Genomic DNA, 16,991 nt, shown 5'->3' with positions numbered 1-16,991 from the left:
GCCTGTAATTCCAGCTGAATGTGTCACAGTTGAAAGTAGACCAGAGTGGGAGCAAGTGATGGATCAAGCAAATAGCTTTTAATTCTACATAAATTGGTTTTCTACTTTGCTCTGGGGCAGAAGTTTGCAGCCCCAGGGTCATGTTAGATGTTGCTCCTGCTCTGGAAGAGGGGCCTTCTTGGTGAGTGTCTGGCAAGACAGAACTCAGGATTTCAGTCCCTGCCTCTCAGTGACTGACTTGGGGAAATTGAAGATGGCTTGTTTAAACTGGGATTGCAGCCCTATCTCTCTCCCAGCCAGAGAAACTGAAGATCAGAAGAGGCAACAACTATTCCAAATTCTCCCAAGGATAAAATTAGCATGACATTTTTTGAATGTGCCTTCCCCACACACACAGGCTTTCTTCTTAATAAATTGCATAATAATGACATTGGTATGTTACGCTGTCACATAGGGTGAATTAGAAGATTCTCTCTTAGGCAAGGCTCACAAATGTAATATGGAATTAACTACCAGTCCTCGATGGGGAAGCTAGAACCACTAGGGCACAATCAAGAGGGGAGAACCTCCTTTCTGCCTCTTGCCCAAAGCCAGAGTTCCCAGAGGCCAGTTGCCATCCTGAGGCACTACTTTGAGGTTTAAGAAGGCAATCACGAAGGATTTCAATCTGATATTTTTAGTTCAAATTTTAGAACTGTTGGCTAGCACCATCAAAAGTATTAGCCTAGACTTTAGAGGCACAGGGAATTATGTCTGAATCCTAACCTGCCACTGTGACCTTGGGGGAGATATTTAACCTTTTCACTTTTGTTCTTGTGTCTATGAAATAGCTATAAATGATACCCTCTCACAAGTTTAAGGTAAGGACCAGACGAAGGCTGCAACATAAAGCATCCAGCCGGGACACCCAACGCGGGACACATAACTAACAAAAGATGCTAGTGATATTATCAGAACCATGGAATTGTTTCTGATGACTTTAAAATACCAGGTTAATACTCATATTCATTATTAGTAAAAATCTTAAGCCATAGGACCTCACCAATCTTTGGCTAGAATTTCATAGTAACAAGACAATAAATGAAATTTTGGAAGGCTGAATATTAATCAGTTGAAGTGAAAAAGCTCAATGGGAGGAAAAAAAAAAGACTCGCCCCAAGTCATTGATGAACTGGACAGAAAATACAACAGCCTAGAAATGAGTGGATTTTGAGAAGATCATTGAATTAAATAAACAAGCCACTATCGGAAAACAACTTATTTTATGCCCAAATCCATGTATTTAAACAACAATTATAAATTAAAAAAAAAAAATTTTATAAAGGAGAAAGCAAGGCCTTGTAAAAAATTAACAGTATTTAATGGGAGGTTAACCCATTAAAAACCTATCCTTTTAAAATGGCCTGGTCTCAGTGAGTGATTTCAAACATCATGGATACACAGCAGGCATTTTGAAATGGGCCACCATGAAGACAGAATGTATCTCCCTAGAATATATGGGTTACAGTACAATGGTTTCTAACATATTTTGTAAATTGTTTATTGCCACACTCCATGAATGAATGATTGTCCTGGTTTGGCAAATGGGACCTACAAAGATAGGGAGACTTTAATGTCAAATTTAGAAAGAAGGAAGAAACAGACCCGTGAGTGAGGAATCAGTACAGGGTTTGGGTGAAAGAAAGGAAAGACGGTAAGAGAATTTTGAGTGAAATCCCATTAGACCAAAAAGTCTTCATTTTACTTTCATCATGAGACCATGGGGCTATTTCCTTGTATTTTTTTCTTTTAAGATGGTGAAAATGTCTTGAAGAAATTCCCAGGGTTTGTGTCTAGAAGACACTTAATTGTAAAGTGATGTTTCAGGCCTACCCTGATAAGAAACTTGTAAATATGGGTGATTGAAAGAAAGATGCACATGTGTTGAATTGAAACCTAGTGATTGATGCGTGGCTGGGACAGTTTGAGCATAATTAGGGTTGACTTGGGGAATCCCTTCCAGAGTGGCACACATGAACCCAACACTTGCAGCTGCCATTGTGTGCTTTGTAATATGGTGTTTCTCTCTTGCTGTGCTTTTCAAGGTTGATTGGAAGTATTAATATAACTACTTCCTAATCTTCTTCTGGAAAGCGGTACCTGTATTAGTCAGAACCTTTCCACACGCAAATGTCAAAACCCAACTCAGACCGGCTAATGATGGGTCATGGGAGTGTCTACGGGCTTGAAAGTTCCATGGTCAGCCTGGCCTCACACACAGCTGGGACCGGGCACTCATATAACGTCACCAGGACTTGGTCTGGCTCCATTTGCTTTCTGTTCTGCTTTCTTTTTCTGTTGGTTTTATTCTTTGTCAGATTCCCCCTTTGCTGAGGCAGGATGGCTTCTGAGAGCCCCAGATTCACATATGTACAGCTAAGCAACCCCTGCAGGAAAAAGGAATATCGCTTGCTCAGTAATTCTAACAAAAGCCTCTGAGCTGAATGAATGACTTGAGTCATCTATACTTGGTCCAGTCACTGTGGACAAGGGGTTGGGAATAGGCTGATTGGCTGGGACTGAGCCATGTGCCCACCTCCAGATTCCCCTGGATAGAGTTGGCTCCATTAAAGTCACATAGATCCAGAATAAACAAGGGGCAAATTGTTGTACCTCAGTTTTCCTTTTAGAAAATAGAGAAATGGATGCTTCATAGACATGTTACCCCACGTCATCTCAAAGAGGGTAAGGCATGCCATGTTGTTAGTGTTCAGCCAGTCAGCAGGTTTAGTGGAAAAATCACTGACCCAAGGGTCGGACAACTTGACATTCAATCCAAACTCTGTCTTTCTCCTTGTAAAGTTTGGGAGAACAATATAATAAATTTCCTGGGACTTAGTGTCCTCATCAGAAACCAGAGACAGTTGGCCTAAAATATTTCTGCAAGTCCCTTGTTGCTGGAAAAAGTCCATGCTTCACATTTCTAATTCATCTTTGTAGTGATTTTCATATTGTACCCATTTCATAGACCAGTATGTTCTAGACATTCAGCACTGTCCAATGGAATTTTCTATTGTGGTGGAACTCTTCTATGCCTGCATATGGTAGTTATTGGCCACATTGGCTTTGGGCAGTTCAAGTGGCTAGTATGATAGGGAAACTGAATTTTAAATTTTATTTTATTATAATTAATTCAAACAGAAATAGCTATGTATGACTAGTGTGTACCCTATTGGACAGCTCATCTCTAGATTAATGGCCAAATAGAGTTACATGGATTTTAGACAAGCGGCAGCAAGAAGATGAGTTAAATCTTGATGTCCTGTGCCCTTGATGAGTAATGATTAAGTGTAGTTTTCATTTGTAATTTGCAGTTAAAATAAAAAGCACTGCTCATTCCAACAAATACAGAAAGACTATTGTCTCCTTACATATCCCTCTACCCAAAAGAAAAAAAAATTGTTAAGTGCTGATGGTTGACTATCTTAGTTTTTGTGGTTCCTTATGTCTCTGCCCTGCCAGGTGGTGTGAAGCAATGGAAAGAACGCTTAGTTAGGAGTCAGAAGTTTTGGGTTCTAGTGTTGGTTCTGCCAGTAACTGCTTAGATGTCTGACCTTTGGCTAGTCATTTTTCCTTCTTGGGTATGAGTTTTCTCATCTGGAAAATGAGGGGGCGGGATTAAAATGATCTCTCAGTCTATTCCAGAGAAAAGTTTCTGTGATTCTAAGTTTTTTTCTCCGTTCTCATGGCCAGGATGGTGGCTGAGAATTCTCCTTATGTAGTCACTGTCAGTACAGTGGATTTCAAGAACTGGGAGCTACCTTGGACCATTTCTACATAGGAATTGTAGAGTGTTGTAACACTTTTCAAATTCCCACTGGACCTGAAAGAACCCTGAGAAAAGCCCATTTTTGCTCCGGTATTGTTGACGTTCTCATTCAAGATAAATCAAGAAGGGGCGCCTGGGTGGCTCAGTTGGTTAAGCGACTGCCTTCGGCTCGGGTCATGATCCTGGAGTCCCTGGATCAAGTCCCGCATCGGGCTCCCTGCTCGGCAGGGAGCCTGCTTCTCCCTCTGACCCTCCCCCCTCTCATGTGCTCTCTCTCTCTCAAATAAATAAATAAATAATCTTAAAAAAAAAAAAAGATAAATCAAGAAGAAAATGAAGAATGGGTAGCATTAAACAGTGCATACCTCATTTAAAAGTTCGTTTTGTCTGAGGTGGCCTGGTTGTGCTATTTCCTGAGTTGAAAATGCTTCAGGGAAGGTATTGGAAGATGGGCCAAAGTGAAGAAGAGTGAGTGAGGGACAGAGAGCCAGGTGGTTATCCCAAGTGAGCTTGAGAAAATGGTTCATCATGTAAAATAATAACTATGACTGTTTGGTCAGCCCGAAAAGGGAAATTCAGAGATCATAAGACTTTCTTTGGTACCAGGGAAGTTAGAGTTAAAGAAGGATGTTTGGAGTGACTTCATCTGGGGAAGGTTGGATTTTGAAGGAGGAGATGAATCACAAATGAAGAGAAAGAGGAAGGAAAGAACATTGGCCAGATTTGCAAGAGCAGGTAGGAGGATTTGAAGTGTTCCAAAGGACAGTGTGGTAGGATGTGTCAAACCAGTACAGAGGAAGAGAGGCATCAGCTGGGGCTGAATAGAAACAAGATGTTTATTTGGTGATTTAATTTTGATGTTTGGTAATGACATGTGCTAATTGTGTTGTTACCGTGTGATAAGGCGGCAGAGTTAAGACATGTACTGATGTGGTCATGCTCCTGAATTCCCATTTGTAAATCAAACCTCCTGTGCCCCGTCTCCGTAGGATCATTCAGACACAGTTGTATCTTGTAGCTTTATTTTTATTTTTTAACTGGCTATCTTTATGTATGGGAACAGTCATCTCCAGAGATTCATTTTCATTTCAAAAAACTTCCAAAGGTGTTAATTGCATTTTTCAAAACTCTTATGTAATTATTTAAAATTATTCTACCGGCACCATAAATCAGAACTTTTCCCATTATATCGCCAAGGAACATTTATGACCTGTTTAGACAGTTTTGATTTATAGGTTTAGGAAACAAGAATATAGAAACCATTGCCAGGTTTTAATTTGGAAATTTCTTTAGCCTTGTCTGTTTCTGTGGAAAGGAGAAAAAGAAAGAAAGCTGGTGGGAGACATGCTTGGGGAGGTGTGGCCCCCACTAGTCAGACGAAGAAGAGGCACATGACTAGGCGTGGAGTCCTGCTTTGAAATGAGCGATTAGCGTGTATTTCATGTTGTATAGTTTTTGTAGGCATCATTTTAAAGTGCTGGTTCCATGTAACGCGGTACCTAATACGTTAATTCTATTTAACGTTCTAAACATCAGTTTCCTCGCCTATAAAGCGTAGACTAATAGTAGGATCTCTTCACTGGGTTGGGGTAAAGATTAAGTAAGTTCATTCACTGATGCATCAAAAACATTTATTTACGAAATACCAACTGAGATCCAGGCAGCGTATTAGGTGCCAAGTGAGGGTGGCAGGAAGCACCTGACCTTTCTGAGTTCTTCCACTTTGGAACAGGTGATAAATGTGATTAATCCCTAGTATATAACCCCTGTTGGTAGTTGTCATATAGTAACTGGAACCCTCTATTTTAGATGTCGTGAAACGTGAGAATGCACAAATTTAGCGATCTGATCATAACACCTCAGATTATGTGATTCGAGGAATTTAGGGATGACAGAAATTGTGTGTGACCAGGAAGGATGAGGAAGAGTTAATATTTTGAAGAATTGCAATTTAAAAAAAAAAAAAGGTCTCAGCAGGTTGAAATTCTAGATCAAAATGAGAAAAGATCTTTAATGGGAATGAGTGCAAAGCACAGACCACTGTGTAAGTGTGGAGTAAGAGCTCCAATTTAGCAGTAGTTCATGTGACAGTTATTTAGGGGATGATTGTAAAGTCAGTAGGAGCCAATTGTGACCTGGTAGGGGCTGGGGACACCAACAACTTGAAGTTGCATTAATACAATAATGAGGAATTGAGTCTCTGTCTTCCTCTGGACTAGACAGATGGCACCTGACCTGCCATGCTCATTTCTGGATGCTACGCTTGAAGGGGGTTGTGGCAGGCCAGAGTGGAGGGCCTTGTCTATCACACATCAAAGGCGGGCCATGTGTTTGAAACAAAATCAGAACCTAGTTAGCTTTCAAGGGAAGGTGTGAGACTAAGGCCGTGAGGCTGTGGCAGGAAGGGGCAGAGTGACTATGGGGCAGGGCTAAGTAGCATTAGCTGTTGGGATGAACTTGACTCCCAAGTCTGCAATTCCCAGGACCCAGGTGACAAAAGAGAAGCGGAGGTCCTATCAGCAACAGGTCTTCTGCTTCTGAGAAGGGGGATTAAAGTTGCCACTGTTTATGATTAGTCAGTGGCTCCTATGAAGTGTGGGCTATGGCCTTTCTGTAGGTTTTCCCTGATCTTTCTCTTTCTTCATCGTGTCAGGCAAGAGGTGTCAGAAGCAGAGCACAATGGAGTGGGGACACCTTGAGCAATGAAAATCCAGCTTCAGGCTGTTCTGAAGTCGACAGCACCTAGGGAAAGGCTTATCTCCAGTCTTATCTCCTTTCAGGATTCTTTTCCTGTGACCAAATTAGCAAGACAAATGGAAGAGAGATGACATTTTAAAAATCTGGATATCTATCTATTTATCTACCTTTAGTATAGTAGGTACCGTTGTGTTGTCCTTAGTGACTTGAGTTTACTCACAGCTATAAAATCTAAAGTGATTTGTGTGATCCTTGAATCATACTTTGTATTTATTTTTTTTTATTTTTTTAAGATTTTATTTATTTGAGAGAAAAAGAGAGCACAAGCAGGGTGAAGGGCAGAGGGAGAAGCATACTGCCCACCGAGCAGGGAGCCTGATGTGGGACTTGATCCCCGGACTCTGGGATCATGATCTGAGCCAAAGGCAGACATTTAACCGAATGAGCCACCCAGGTGTCCAGTCATAATTTGTATTTAGTTTATTTTTTTCAAAACTTTCGAAGAATCTGATTGATCATTGATTGCTATAGATGGAGTGCATTTTTTGGCACGTGAGGTCACTCAGTCATAAAATTGTCATCAATAAGATTTTAGCCCCTACGTTGGCAATATAGAAGTGCTTCCTTTTGTTGAACGTGCATGTTACGTAGAGGTGTGTTAAAGGAAAAACTGAGGCATGTTACAATTTTAAGAGTTTATTTGACAAAAATCCACTTGAATTGGGCAGCACCTCCAGATATGTAGCAAGTAGAAAGGAGCTCCAAGGACTGGTACAAAAGGAAAGACTTTTACAGGCAGATGGGAGTGGGAACATGGAAAAAGTGGATTGGTTATGGCAGGGTACCTTCCTTTAGGGGACGGCAGGAATCTATTAGATGACCTAACTAGTGCTGATCAGGTGACTCCTGGATTGACTGGTTTAAGACTCCATTTCTGGGAGAGCCGAAACTGTAAATAAGTCTCTCTCAGTTTGGTGACATGTAGCTTTAGCAAAACTGAGTCCATTTGAGGCCTGCTTTTTTTTTTTTTTTTTAACAGTTCCCCTCTTTGATTAGATTCTCAGTCTAAGAGATGTGATCAAAATTTAAGGCATTGGTGATATCCCCAGCTCCAGAGTTCTTACAGCTTTTTTGTTTTTGCATGTTTCTTTTTCTCTTTTCTTTCTTTTTCTTTGTCTTTTCCTCTCCCCCTCCCCTACCCCAACCTGGAATCTCTGTGTGGTATTCACAGGTCTGGATGCCTTTTGGTGGACTCTCTGTAGTATTCACAGGGTGTGACATTAGGTTCACATCCTTTAAGTTAGCCATTCTCTTCTCTCCTTGTCTAATGCTCTGGTCTTAGGGAGATCATTTGCTGGGTAGTCAGCGGCTGTGAACATGCACAGAAAGCTTTTGAGAGAATACAGTATAACAGGGAGACTGCTGTGATGATTATAAGCAGGAAAATTCCCAGTGTCTACAATGTACTTTGGAGCCCACGGCCTCCCAAACCCTAAACCAGTCAGAATCAAGTAAGTAAAATAAAGACCCTATTGAAGGAGTCACTTTGTTAAGCCAACTAGCTTGTTCAGTGATCTCATGTAGCTGAGTCTCAACTTCCCCACAAGCGTTAATTCAAGTGCAGCGTTGGCCACAGCAACATGAATATCTCCTTGCTCAGCTGAAAGATAATCAAAGGCTATCCTATTATCAAGAACAACGTGGGCCTGAAAGTCTAGGAATTTTTCTTGGGCAGGTATTCCGTTATCGGTAGATTCAGGGATGGTTGCCAGAGGTAAGGAGCATTGTTTTCCCAAGCAGTAACAGGAATTTAAAAAAAAAAAAAAGTAGCAAAAAGGCAAAAGGAATAAAGCTTTCATACTGGAGGTGAAGATCTTGATCTCTGACCATGAAAGGACTGTCCCATCTCAAGATGCCATCTGCTTCTGAGAAGGAACCTCCTGAGTCAGTAAATTTAGACCACCAGCTGGTATGCCATTCCAAGAGTCTGGAGGAACTCTTTTAATTGGGAGATGAAGACCCAAGTTTCAAGTCCCTACTGCTATCCAGGTGGTGAGACAGACCTGGTAGAGTCCCTTCCAAGGAGATTTAAGGGCAGTCTTTGTTGTTCATGATTCCGAATCAGGAAGGTGGGAGAAAATTGGAAATATTAGGTTGTAGAATTGGAGCCAGATATTTGAGGACACTAGAAGAATTCAGTATCCAATCCAGTTTGTAGGTATAAAACAAAAATTCAAAGACAGTGAACAAGGCTAGAATCTCATATACACAAGGTTGTGTTGTGATTTTCTACCGAAACATAATTTTTTTCTCTACAATCACCCTCATTTCTACTAAAGCTAATCACAGTAAAACTCATTTGTTTATAAAATAAGTCTAGTCTCATTAAACTGGGCCTGATCATTTATACAGTACAGCAAGGATAGTATTGACCATGTAGGCTCTTTTGAAATCTGCTTTACTGGAATTTTTCATAAGGAATCTTAGATGACTTTATAAGCCTCTCCAGGATAAGAAGCCAAGCCAAGGACTCACGATCAAACTTTTCCTGGAATACCTATAGATGTGGGTAAATTCCTCTCTTCCTGACATCCTCAAGTTATCCTGAGGTTCTTAGGCCTGCTATTAGGTGATCTTCCTTCTGAACCTGTTTAGGTTGCCAGGAACCCTGTATGCAAGGGGCTTTATTGGCTTTATAAAGTCATCCTTAGTTCCTTAAAGCTGTCTGGTGATATTTGATTCTATGCACTTTCTCAAATCTGACATTGCAGTCAAAACCTCGGTAATATAACCAGTGTTTCTAGTTGTGTCCAAGGAGCACATATTCTTAATGAACTTATGAGATAACTATATTGCCATAAAAATAAGAATACTCAATAAATTTCCAAATTCTGGAGGGGCCAAGTAGGGAGGAAAAGTAAATGTTTAAATTCTGTTTACAAAGGTATATTTGACAAAATCACTGTAAGTCACAGATGGCTTAAGAGAAAAGAGAAAAAGATTTCCTTAAATTGGGGGTGGGTAGGGGGAAGCCTTCAGGAACTAGCAACGCTTAAAGAAAAAGTTGTAAGAAAAAAATACATATATATAAGATTATCCTTATCACTTTCATTCAATCCCATATTATTAATTCTTGCTCTGTTTGAATCCAGGTTTTCATTAGTTCTGGAAATTTTTACCCAGTTCAGTTTTATGATCTTGAAGTTATCAGAAACCTATATTCTAGAGTACTTTTCACAGTCTTTTCTGTGAATCTTTCAGAAGATAAAGCACTTTTGCAAAAGCATTAGAGTAAAACAGTAACTGTCTGGAAATGAAAAAGACTTAAAAATTCCCCTGGTTAAAGATCTGATGAGAGTTCATTACAATAGAATTGACAAAGAAATTTGGTTATTTCTGTGACACACAACATTTTAAGATAACTGCAATTACTACTGATAACATTATACAGGACATATCAGATTTCTAGGAATTTCTCACAATTTCTAGAACACTTAACATTAATAACATGCATCCATACAAATATAAGCTAAGAAGGTTTAATATCACTTCTTATTTGATAATGTTTCCCATGTAATTTGATATACTAAATAAACCTAGTTTAATCTCTCTCTTTTTATATGGAAAGAGAACAAATCTTTTGAGATGTTCCAGGGACCTGCTGTAAAATACCAAAGTTAGTTTGAGGCCAGAAGACTTCATTTAGAATTTGATTCTGGGGATTCTGTCAGAACATCAAAAGGTTTGACTAAATAGGATCACAGATCATTATGAAATAATACTAAATTATCTATTTAACAAAAGTAACGGTAGAGGGGCACCTGGGTGGCTCATTCGGTTAAGTGTCTGCCTTCGGCTCAGGTCATGATCTCAGGGTCCTGGGATCGAGCCCCATGTTGGTCTCCTTGCTCAGTGGGAAGTCTGTTCTCCCTCTTCCTCTGCCCCTCCCCCACCCATGTGTGCTTGTTCTCTCTCAAATAAATAAAATCTTTTTTTAAAAAAAAAGTAGCAGTGGAAGGGGTTAACATAAATACAGAAGGTCACATACTTGGGAGCAAAACTTAGCTCTCTTGAGAAGACTGAGTTTTCTTAAGTAATCAAAGACCTGATAAAGACAATATGAAGCATACTAAATCGTTTTGTAAGACACAAAATCTTTACTTTCCAGGTAGATAACTTAAAAAGTAAACAAAAACCTTTCTTAGTCTCCTGTCAAAAGCAGATCAACAGTCCAAGAAAACTTTGTATTTTTAGCAGATGAAATTTCGACAATTAAATTTTGGTTTTTGCATAAGTGTACTTTTGGTATTATAGTGTGTTTTTAAACCTTTATTATTTCTAGTTGTTTTAATTATATTAATTAGAATTCTTTTTCTTTCTCAAAGATTTATTTATTTATTTGAGAGAGAGAGCACACGAACAGGGGAAGGGGCAGAAGGACAGAATATCCAAGCAGACTCCCACTGAGCATGGAGCCTGACGCAGGGCTCAATCCCATGACCCATGAGATCAGGAACTGAGCCGAAATCAAGAGTCAGATGCTTAACTGAATGAGCCACCCAGGCACCCCTAGAATTCTTAACATGTAGAATTCTTAATTGCCAGTGAAAACTGAGAGGTGTGGGTTGGCAAATGTATTAATATTTCATAATTTCAAGAAGTATATTCTTCCTAATAGTAAATTTTCCAGTGTGGCAGCAAGCGTGTTTACAAATAGACCCAACTATCTTTATTTCTCTGTAAAAGAAAACAAAAGCACATAAACCTGTGTTCAGTAATTAATGTTCAGTATTTTATCTTATTTGGAAATGATCTAAGTAGTCAATGAGTATCCATTGTTTAACTCAACTCAGTATAACTTTAAAGTTTCAAGTTACCAAGAAGATTTTGGAAACTATTTTTAAGTAAACATACCATAAAGCATAATTATTGTTGAAAAGTTCCTTTTCAAGTTTTATCTTACTTACGTGTATATTTAATTCACTTGTTCTTAACAATTATGTTTAGATTAATCATGAAAATTTCATGAGACATTAAACAGCTAACCATCATCTTAAGTTCTCTTTCTCACTGACAAATTCTCTGAGATAACATGAGCTTATTTGAGTTTTAGTGAACCTAGGTAGAATAAAAGTATTATATTTAATGCTGGCAACTCTAAAGACTTGCCTGTTTTAATTAAACCAATGAAGTTACACTAGCTCTCCCCCCGGCTCTGCCCTGAAGATCATCCTAGATCACATGAACTTGAAAAACATTTGGTTTAGTTTCCATACTTCTGAGAGTATACTTGGCTTATATAAACACTTCTTTGCCTTTAAGCTGATTAAATAGAGCTCTTTACAAATTAATTTGGCATTATGATCTGAGATAGAAAAAATACCACACGTTTATAACATATGTACATAGACATACGTAAACAGACAGACACAGAGACCCTATCGCTTACATTTTAGCTTAGGGGAGAAGGCCTAATTCAGCCTCTGAATATCAGCTTCCAGTTTGGCCAAATTCTAACCATGAAGTTACTTAAACAAAACAAAAACCCTCAAATACCTTGTGAGGTTTCAGGTGGGACAAACTGTATTCCTGGCTGTACCAAACACTCCCTTGGACACAAAAGGTCTCCCAGAGAGAGTCCAGAAGTTACTATCCTCTCAAGATCCAGAACCACTCCTGAAGACAACCAAAAGAAAGATTTAGACTATCCCCCTGAGAGCCAGCAACAGTCGGTGGGATCCCATCTGCAAATGGACTGCAGCCCACATTTCTGCAGCCAAATTTTGGGGATCCTCTAACCTGAAGCCTGCCAAGCCAAGTTCTCAGGACACAAAGCAAGACAAACAAGAAGGCAGTAGCTGTCCCTAGGAAAGGATCATAACCCGTGGGTACTTCAAAGCAAATTCATAAGTCACAGTTCAAAGATCTAATTCTTACATATGTTTTTTGCCTGCCAATATGAATTTTCAAAGGAAGGGACAATGTGAAATTTTACTTTCCTCTCTCAACCAGGCATCCCAGAGGTATGGGAAAGCTGACCCCGGTAAAAATTCTCACCCTTTGTCGGCTTCTGCGTGTTTTCCCAGAATCCCATCTGCAGGCTCTGGAGGGAATAGGGTGTTTTAGTAGGTCTAGTCCTTGTCACCAGAAACTGTAGAGTATGAGAAGTGATTTTTCCTTTACTTCTTATACTGAGTACTTGGCTAAGATGCCTTTTTCTCTAGGACACCTTCATAAATGGATATGGTTCAAAGTTCTCCACTGTGGCCTTTGTAATTCGGATTATCTCTGGTAAGGTTAATTCGCTTGTTTAGCCTTAGAACAAAATTTTATTCACCTGAGGTCTCACATTGGACCTAAGTCCAGCTAAAGTCATACCCAGTCTGTCCCCAGACCCAGTCTGGCTTCCAAATTGGACCCAGTCCAGCCCCAGAACCCACCCAGTTTCTACGTCAGACCCAGTCTGATTCTGGCTAGTTTCTGGACCTAGTCTAGAAAAAGAAATGTTCAAAGAAAGTCTGAAATTCATAACGTAAAAACTGCAGAGCTAGGATCCAGGATGAACATACCCACCACCTCCAGGGCAGTGAGAACGTAGCAAGCCCAGGGAGCTCAACAGGTACCTATGTCTAGTTGCTCGTTGCTCCCAGGGATCATGGGAGTGGGAGGAGGTCTCCTTCAGATCCCTCCTCTGATAGCAGAACTGTTACAAGATAAACTGAGGCATGTTAAAAATTGTAAGAGTTTATTTGAGCAAAAATCAATTCGAATTGAGTAACATCCAATCTAGCAGATAGAAAGGAGCTCTGAGGAACTACCCAAAATGAAAGACTTTTATAGGCAGAAGGGAACAGGAACAAGGAACTCAGACAACGCAGAAAGTGAGGTGCTTATTGCCAAGTTTCCTTCCTTTGGGGGATGGCAGGGGTCTGTCAGGCAGATTACTTAACTAGTGCCGACCAGGTGATTCCTATTAGACTGGTTTAAGATACCCGTTTCTGAGAGAGCTGAAACTGTAGTTAAGTCTCAGTATGGTGCTATGGAGCTTAGCATAAGCAATTCCATTTTGGGCCTGTTGTCTTGTTTTGTTCTTTTTAACAGATGCTATTATTTAACATGTACCTAGTTACTTTTTCCTTAGCACTATTTATCTCTTGGAGCTTATAGTTTAGAGCTAGTACAATGTATGAAACAAATGAAATGCAAAAGAAGGAGAGAAAAAAGAAACCATTAACTCATTTGTTTATTCATTTGTTTATAAATCAAATATTTGTTAAGGGGCCCTTATGTATAGGGTACTTTTTTTTGATATTTGATGAGCTCATTCACCCTTTGATGGAATGCAGAAATTACTGGCACTGACTGTAAATGCTGTTTGCAGTTCATCAGAACAGTGGTACTACCCCAGAGTGAGTTCCCATAGTGGTGACATTGCTAAGCCAAGTGGAGTAGCCTGCTCTCTTGCGTGTGTGTGTGTGTGTGTGTCTGTGGGTTTCTGTCGAGGAGGACAATTTGCCTGATGGAGGAATGGTTTTTGTGTAGACTTGGCTCCTTTCTTCTCTAACATTCAGTTTCACGGAAGTAGACAAGACTTCAGTTGTCCTTCCTGCCCCTCTCTTAGTTGAAAAAGAGCAAGTGAATAGGCAGCAAGGCTGCCTCCAGAAAAAGCACACTAAGACTAGGCCTCATGGTCCAGTGATTGGATGGGGCCTTGCTGCGAAGAGGGAGTGATGAGTGAAAGACCAGTGGAGGTCTTGACGGTGCTGGTTTTGTTGGAGTCCCGTTTCCTCTTCTCAGGGATTAGCGTAAGCCCTTAATGCTTTCTATGTTTGTCCCTGTTTGGATGTGAACTCTCTTCATGTTTTGTTCTAACTAATTGCGTAATAAGATACCCGTATCTGACACAATGTTACTTAAATGCCTTCCTGACCAAAATATCTAATCCTTGAGTCCATGCTTCTTAACATCATGCTAGTGATTCGATGCCCCGGTTGTATGACAGACTCACCCTCTGGAAAACTGCAGAGGCGTCTCACAGATGCACTCAGTCAAAATCTTGGGGTCAGAAACTTCAGAATCACACGGTGAGAGCATGCCAGGATAGGAATAAAGAACCTCAGACTCTGCAAACTTGAGGGGTGTGTGTGTGTGTTTGGACGAGCTGAGGTCACGGCTAAGAGAGATCATGTTAAATATTGGACATGATAGAGATGCAGAACAGAGACCATGCCCAAAACACGAAGAATGGGAGGGGAAGAATTGAATAAATTTTTGAGATAGGAAGAACAGGTAACATTGGGAAAGAAGGAAAACTCTGGTCTCAAAGGAAAGGAGATATAGCATGAATTATAAGTGCCCCGGCCCTTGTAAGGACTTCACATTTCCCTGGTGTGATGGCTCATGTCCCCTCCCTCACGAATGCTTGCACATACCGTTCCCAGTAGCTGAAAGTACCTTCCCCACACTGCCTGCCCTACTACCCAGGACAGAGCTTTATTCTTAAATATCCAGCCTGATCTTTGTCTTAATTTAAAAGTCCTGGTACGGTGTACCTGGTACGGAACAAGAAATCAATAATGACAGTTGTTACTGTTATTGTTCCAGAAACCATGGAGAGTAGCTCATAGGTTTTTCTCTTTGTGTAGGTGAAGTGTGTAGGCTCAGACAGGCGAAGTGACTTGCCCACAATTGCACTATTAATTCATGACAAAGTCATTAATAGAACCCTATGTCAGATCCCAGTGCTCCTGCATCATCTCAGGGTTAGACAGACTGCTTGAGGGCATTTAGGACTAGAAAAAAATCTGCCTGCCTCCTTATGGGCTGGTTGGGTGAGTCCCAATCCTTGGAACCGTTTGGAAACTGCATGAGCCTCCAGTGAGTGGGTAGTAGAGACGGACAGTCGCGTACCTTGATGCATGCTTCAGATTCTGCTCCAGAGTGTTTACACATATCCCCTCTTCCCAGCCTCCCCGGGGCACCCTTGGCCCCCACAAAGCAGCTTCATAACTTTTTTCTAGAAAAGAAGACAAACCTTTGGATTTTTAGAGGGTCTCTCCGAAAGATAGGGGTGGGTGTGTGTAAAATCCGTGCCTGGTAAAGGAGGAAAAAACCACAGAGAGCTCCAGAAAATGTTTTCCATGTTGCAGTTTCTATGCCACACAGTGTGGAAGGCAATTATCTTTGGAGGGGATTCCACAGCCCCGTGCGGGCTTCCCCGGCATAAGATTTATCGTCGGCTGGATTGGGTGTTCTTTATAAGAGCATTTACTCGGCATCTAAAGCGCTGTCAAGAGTGCTACTTCCTGAATGCTTTTGAGGTTGCAACTGCTAAGCTTCATTTTCCCGTCTTGGAGATATATTTTTGAAATGGTATGCAGGGATTTGTAAGGCCTCGTGCTTTCCATTGACACTGACAGGAGCGGTACTGTTAAACCCCTGCACGCTGCTGTGGAAATTTACCCCCTAATGCCCGGAGCCCTCCTGCAGGCTCGTCTGGCCCGCACGTGCAGAGGGTTCCCCCGGAGTGGGGAGAGGGCATGGGAGCGCGTCCCGTTGTTTTGTGTAAAGTCATGCCAGCTAATCAATCTCAAAGTTAACTGTTTGCTTATTTAAACAAAGGATAGGCGAAAGCTCTTCTTTGGCTTTCCCCCCCTCTCCTTTATATTGGGTCTTATGAATGCCAGAGGAAAACTTGAGCTGCGAGTCAGCTAAATATACTGTATCATGAAACCTTAGGGACCACTGAATTGGGAACAGTGGCCCTTTACTGCTAAGAAGGTGTTTTATTGAAAATGCGCCGACATGCTCTCCCTGGAGAGTGAGCAAAAAAGAATGCAAGATGCCCGAAAGTAATACAGGTTGTTCTCTTAGGCAAGCTAAGATGTAGAGTTTGGCACTTCTGGGCTGTGATCCGGCCGGCAATAGAATAGACGAATGTGCATTTTTACATGAAAAGTGCCGTATTTCACCAGTGCTGCCCCTCCCCGCTCCGTTTTTTAAGTGTCTTAATTTATATATTCCAGTTAACAGTTCATTACATGTCCTTTCTCTCTCCAGCTTTTTCAAGTTGTCTTTTGAATAAATTGAGGTAGTCAAAATTTCCTAATCCTGGCAGGCTTACCAGCAGAGGGCAGGCGTAAAGAAGGTTTTGATATGAGGGTGTGTCAACCCAGGGTCACAGGAGGGTGGCGTTGCAATGGGAGGGAGACCTGTGAGCATTGTTCAGAGGGCAAGATGCAACAAGCTCTCTCTGCCTCTTTCCAGGCCTGCTGCACACCCCAGGTCTCTGGAAAAGCTGACTTTACTAAATAAAGGTGGCCAGTTGCCTTTAGCAGATATTCAGCGATTTCTACATAATTAAACGTTAAAAAAAATTCAAATGTCGTTTCATCCCCCAGAAGCCATCTATTCTTTCCCCTTCGCTGACCCAATTCTTGTTACACGTAAAACCGAGGGTTTGCATAGGGGTGTGCCAGAAAGGCCT

General features: G+C 40.9%; 1 protein-coding gene across 6 annotated transcripts in view; it reads left to right on the top strand.

Moving 5' to 3' along the window:
* Nucleotides 1–16,991, top strand: part of FOXP1 (forkhead box P1) — a 167,484-nt gene that overhangs the window by 41,314 nt on the left and 109,179 nt on the right. The gene's annotated exons all lie outside the window — the stretch shown is intronic.

This window comes from Leptonychotes weddellii, chromosome 1, assembly GCF_054177405.1.
Source record: "Leptonychotes weddellii isolate Sample4059 chromosome 1, ASM5417740v2, whole genome shotgun sequence".
In the NCBI taxonomy this organism is placed as follows: Eukaryota; Metazoa; Chordata; class Mammalia; order Carnivora; family Phocidae; genus Leptonychotes; species Leptonychotes weddellii.
Note: the sequence above shows the minus strand (reverse complement) of the source record. Positions and strands in the feature narration are given on the sequence as shown.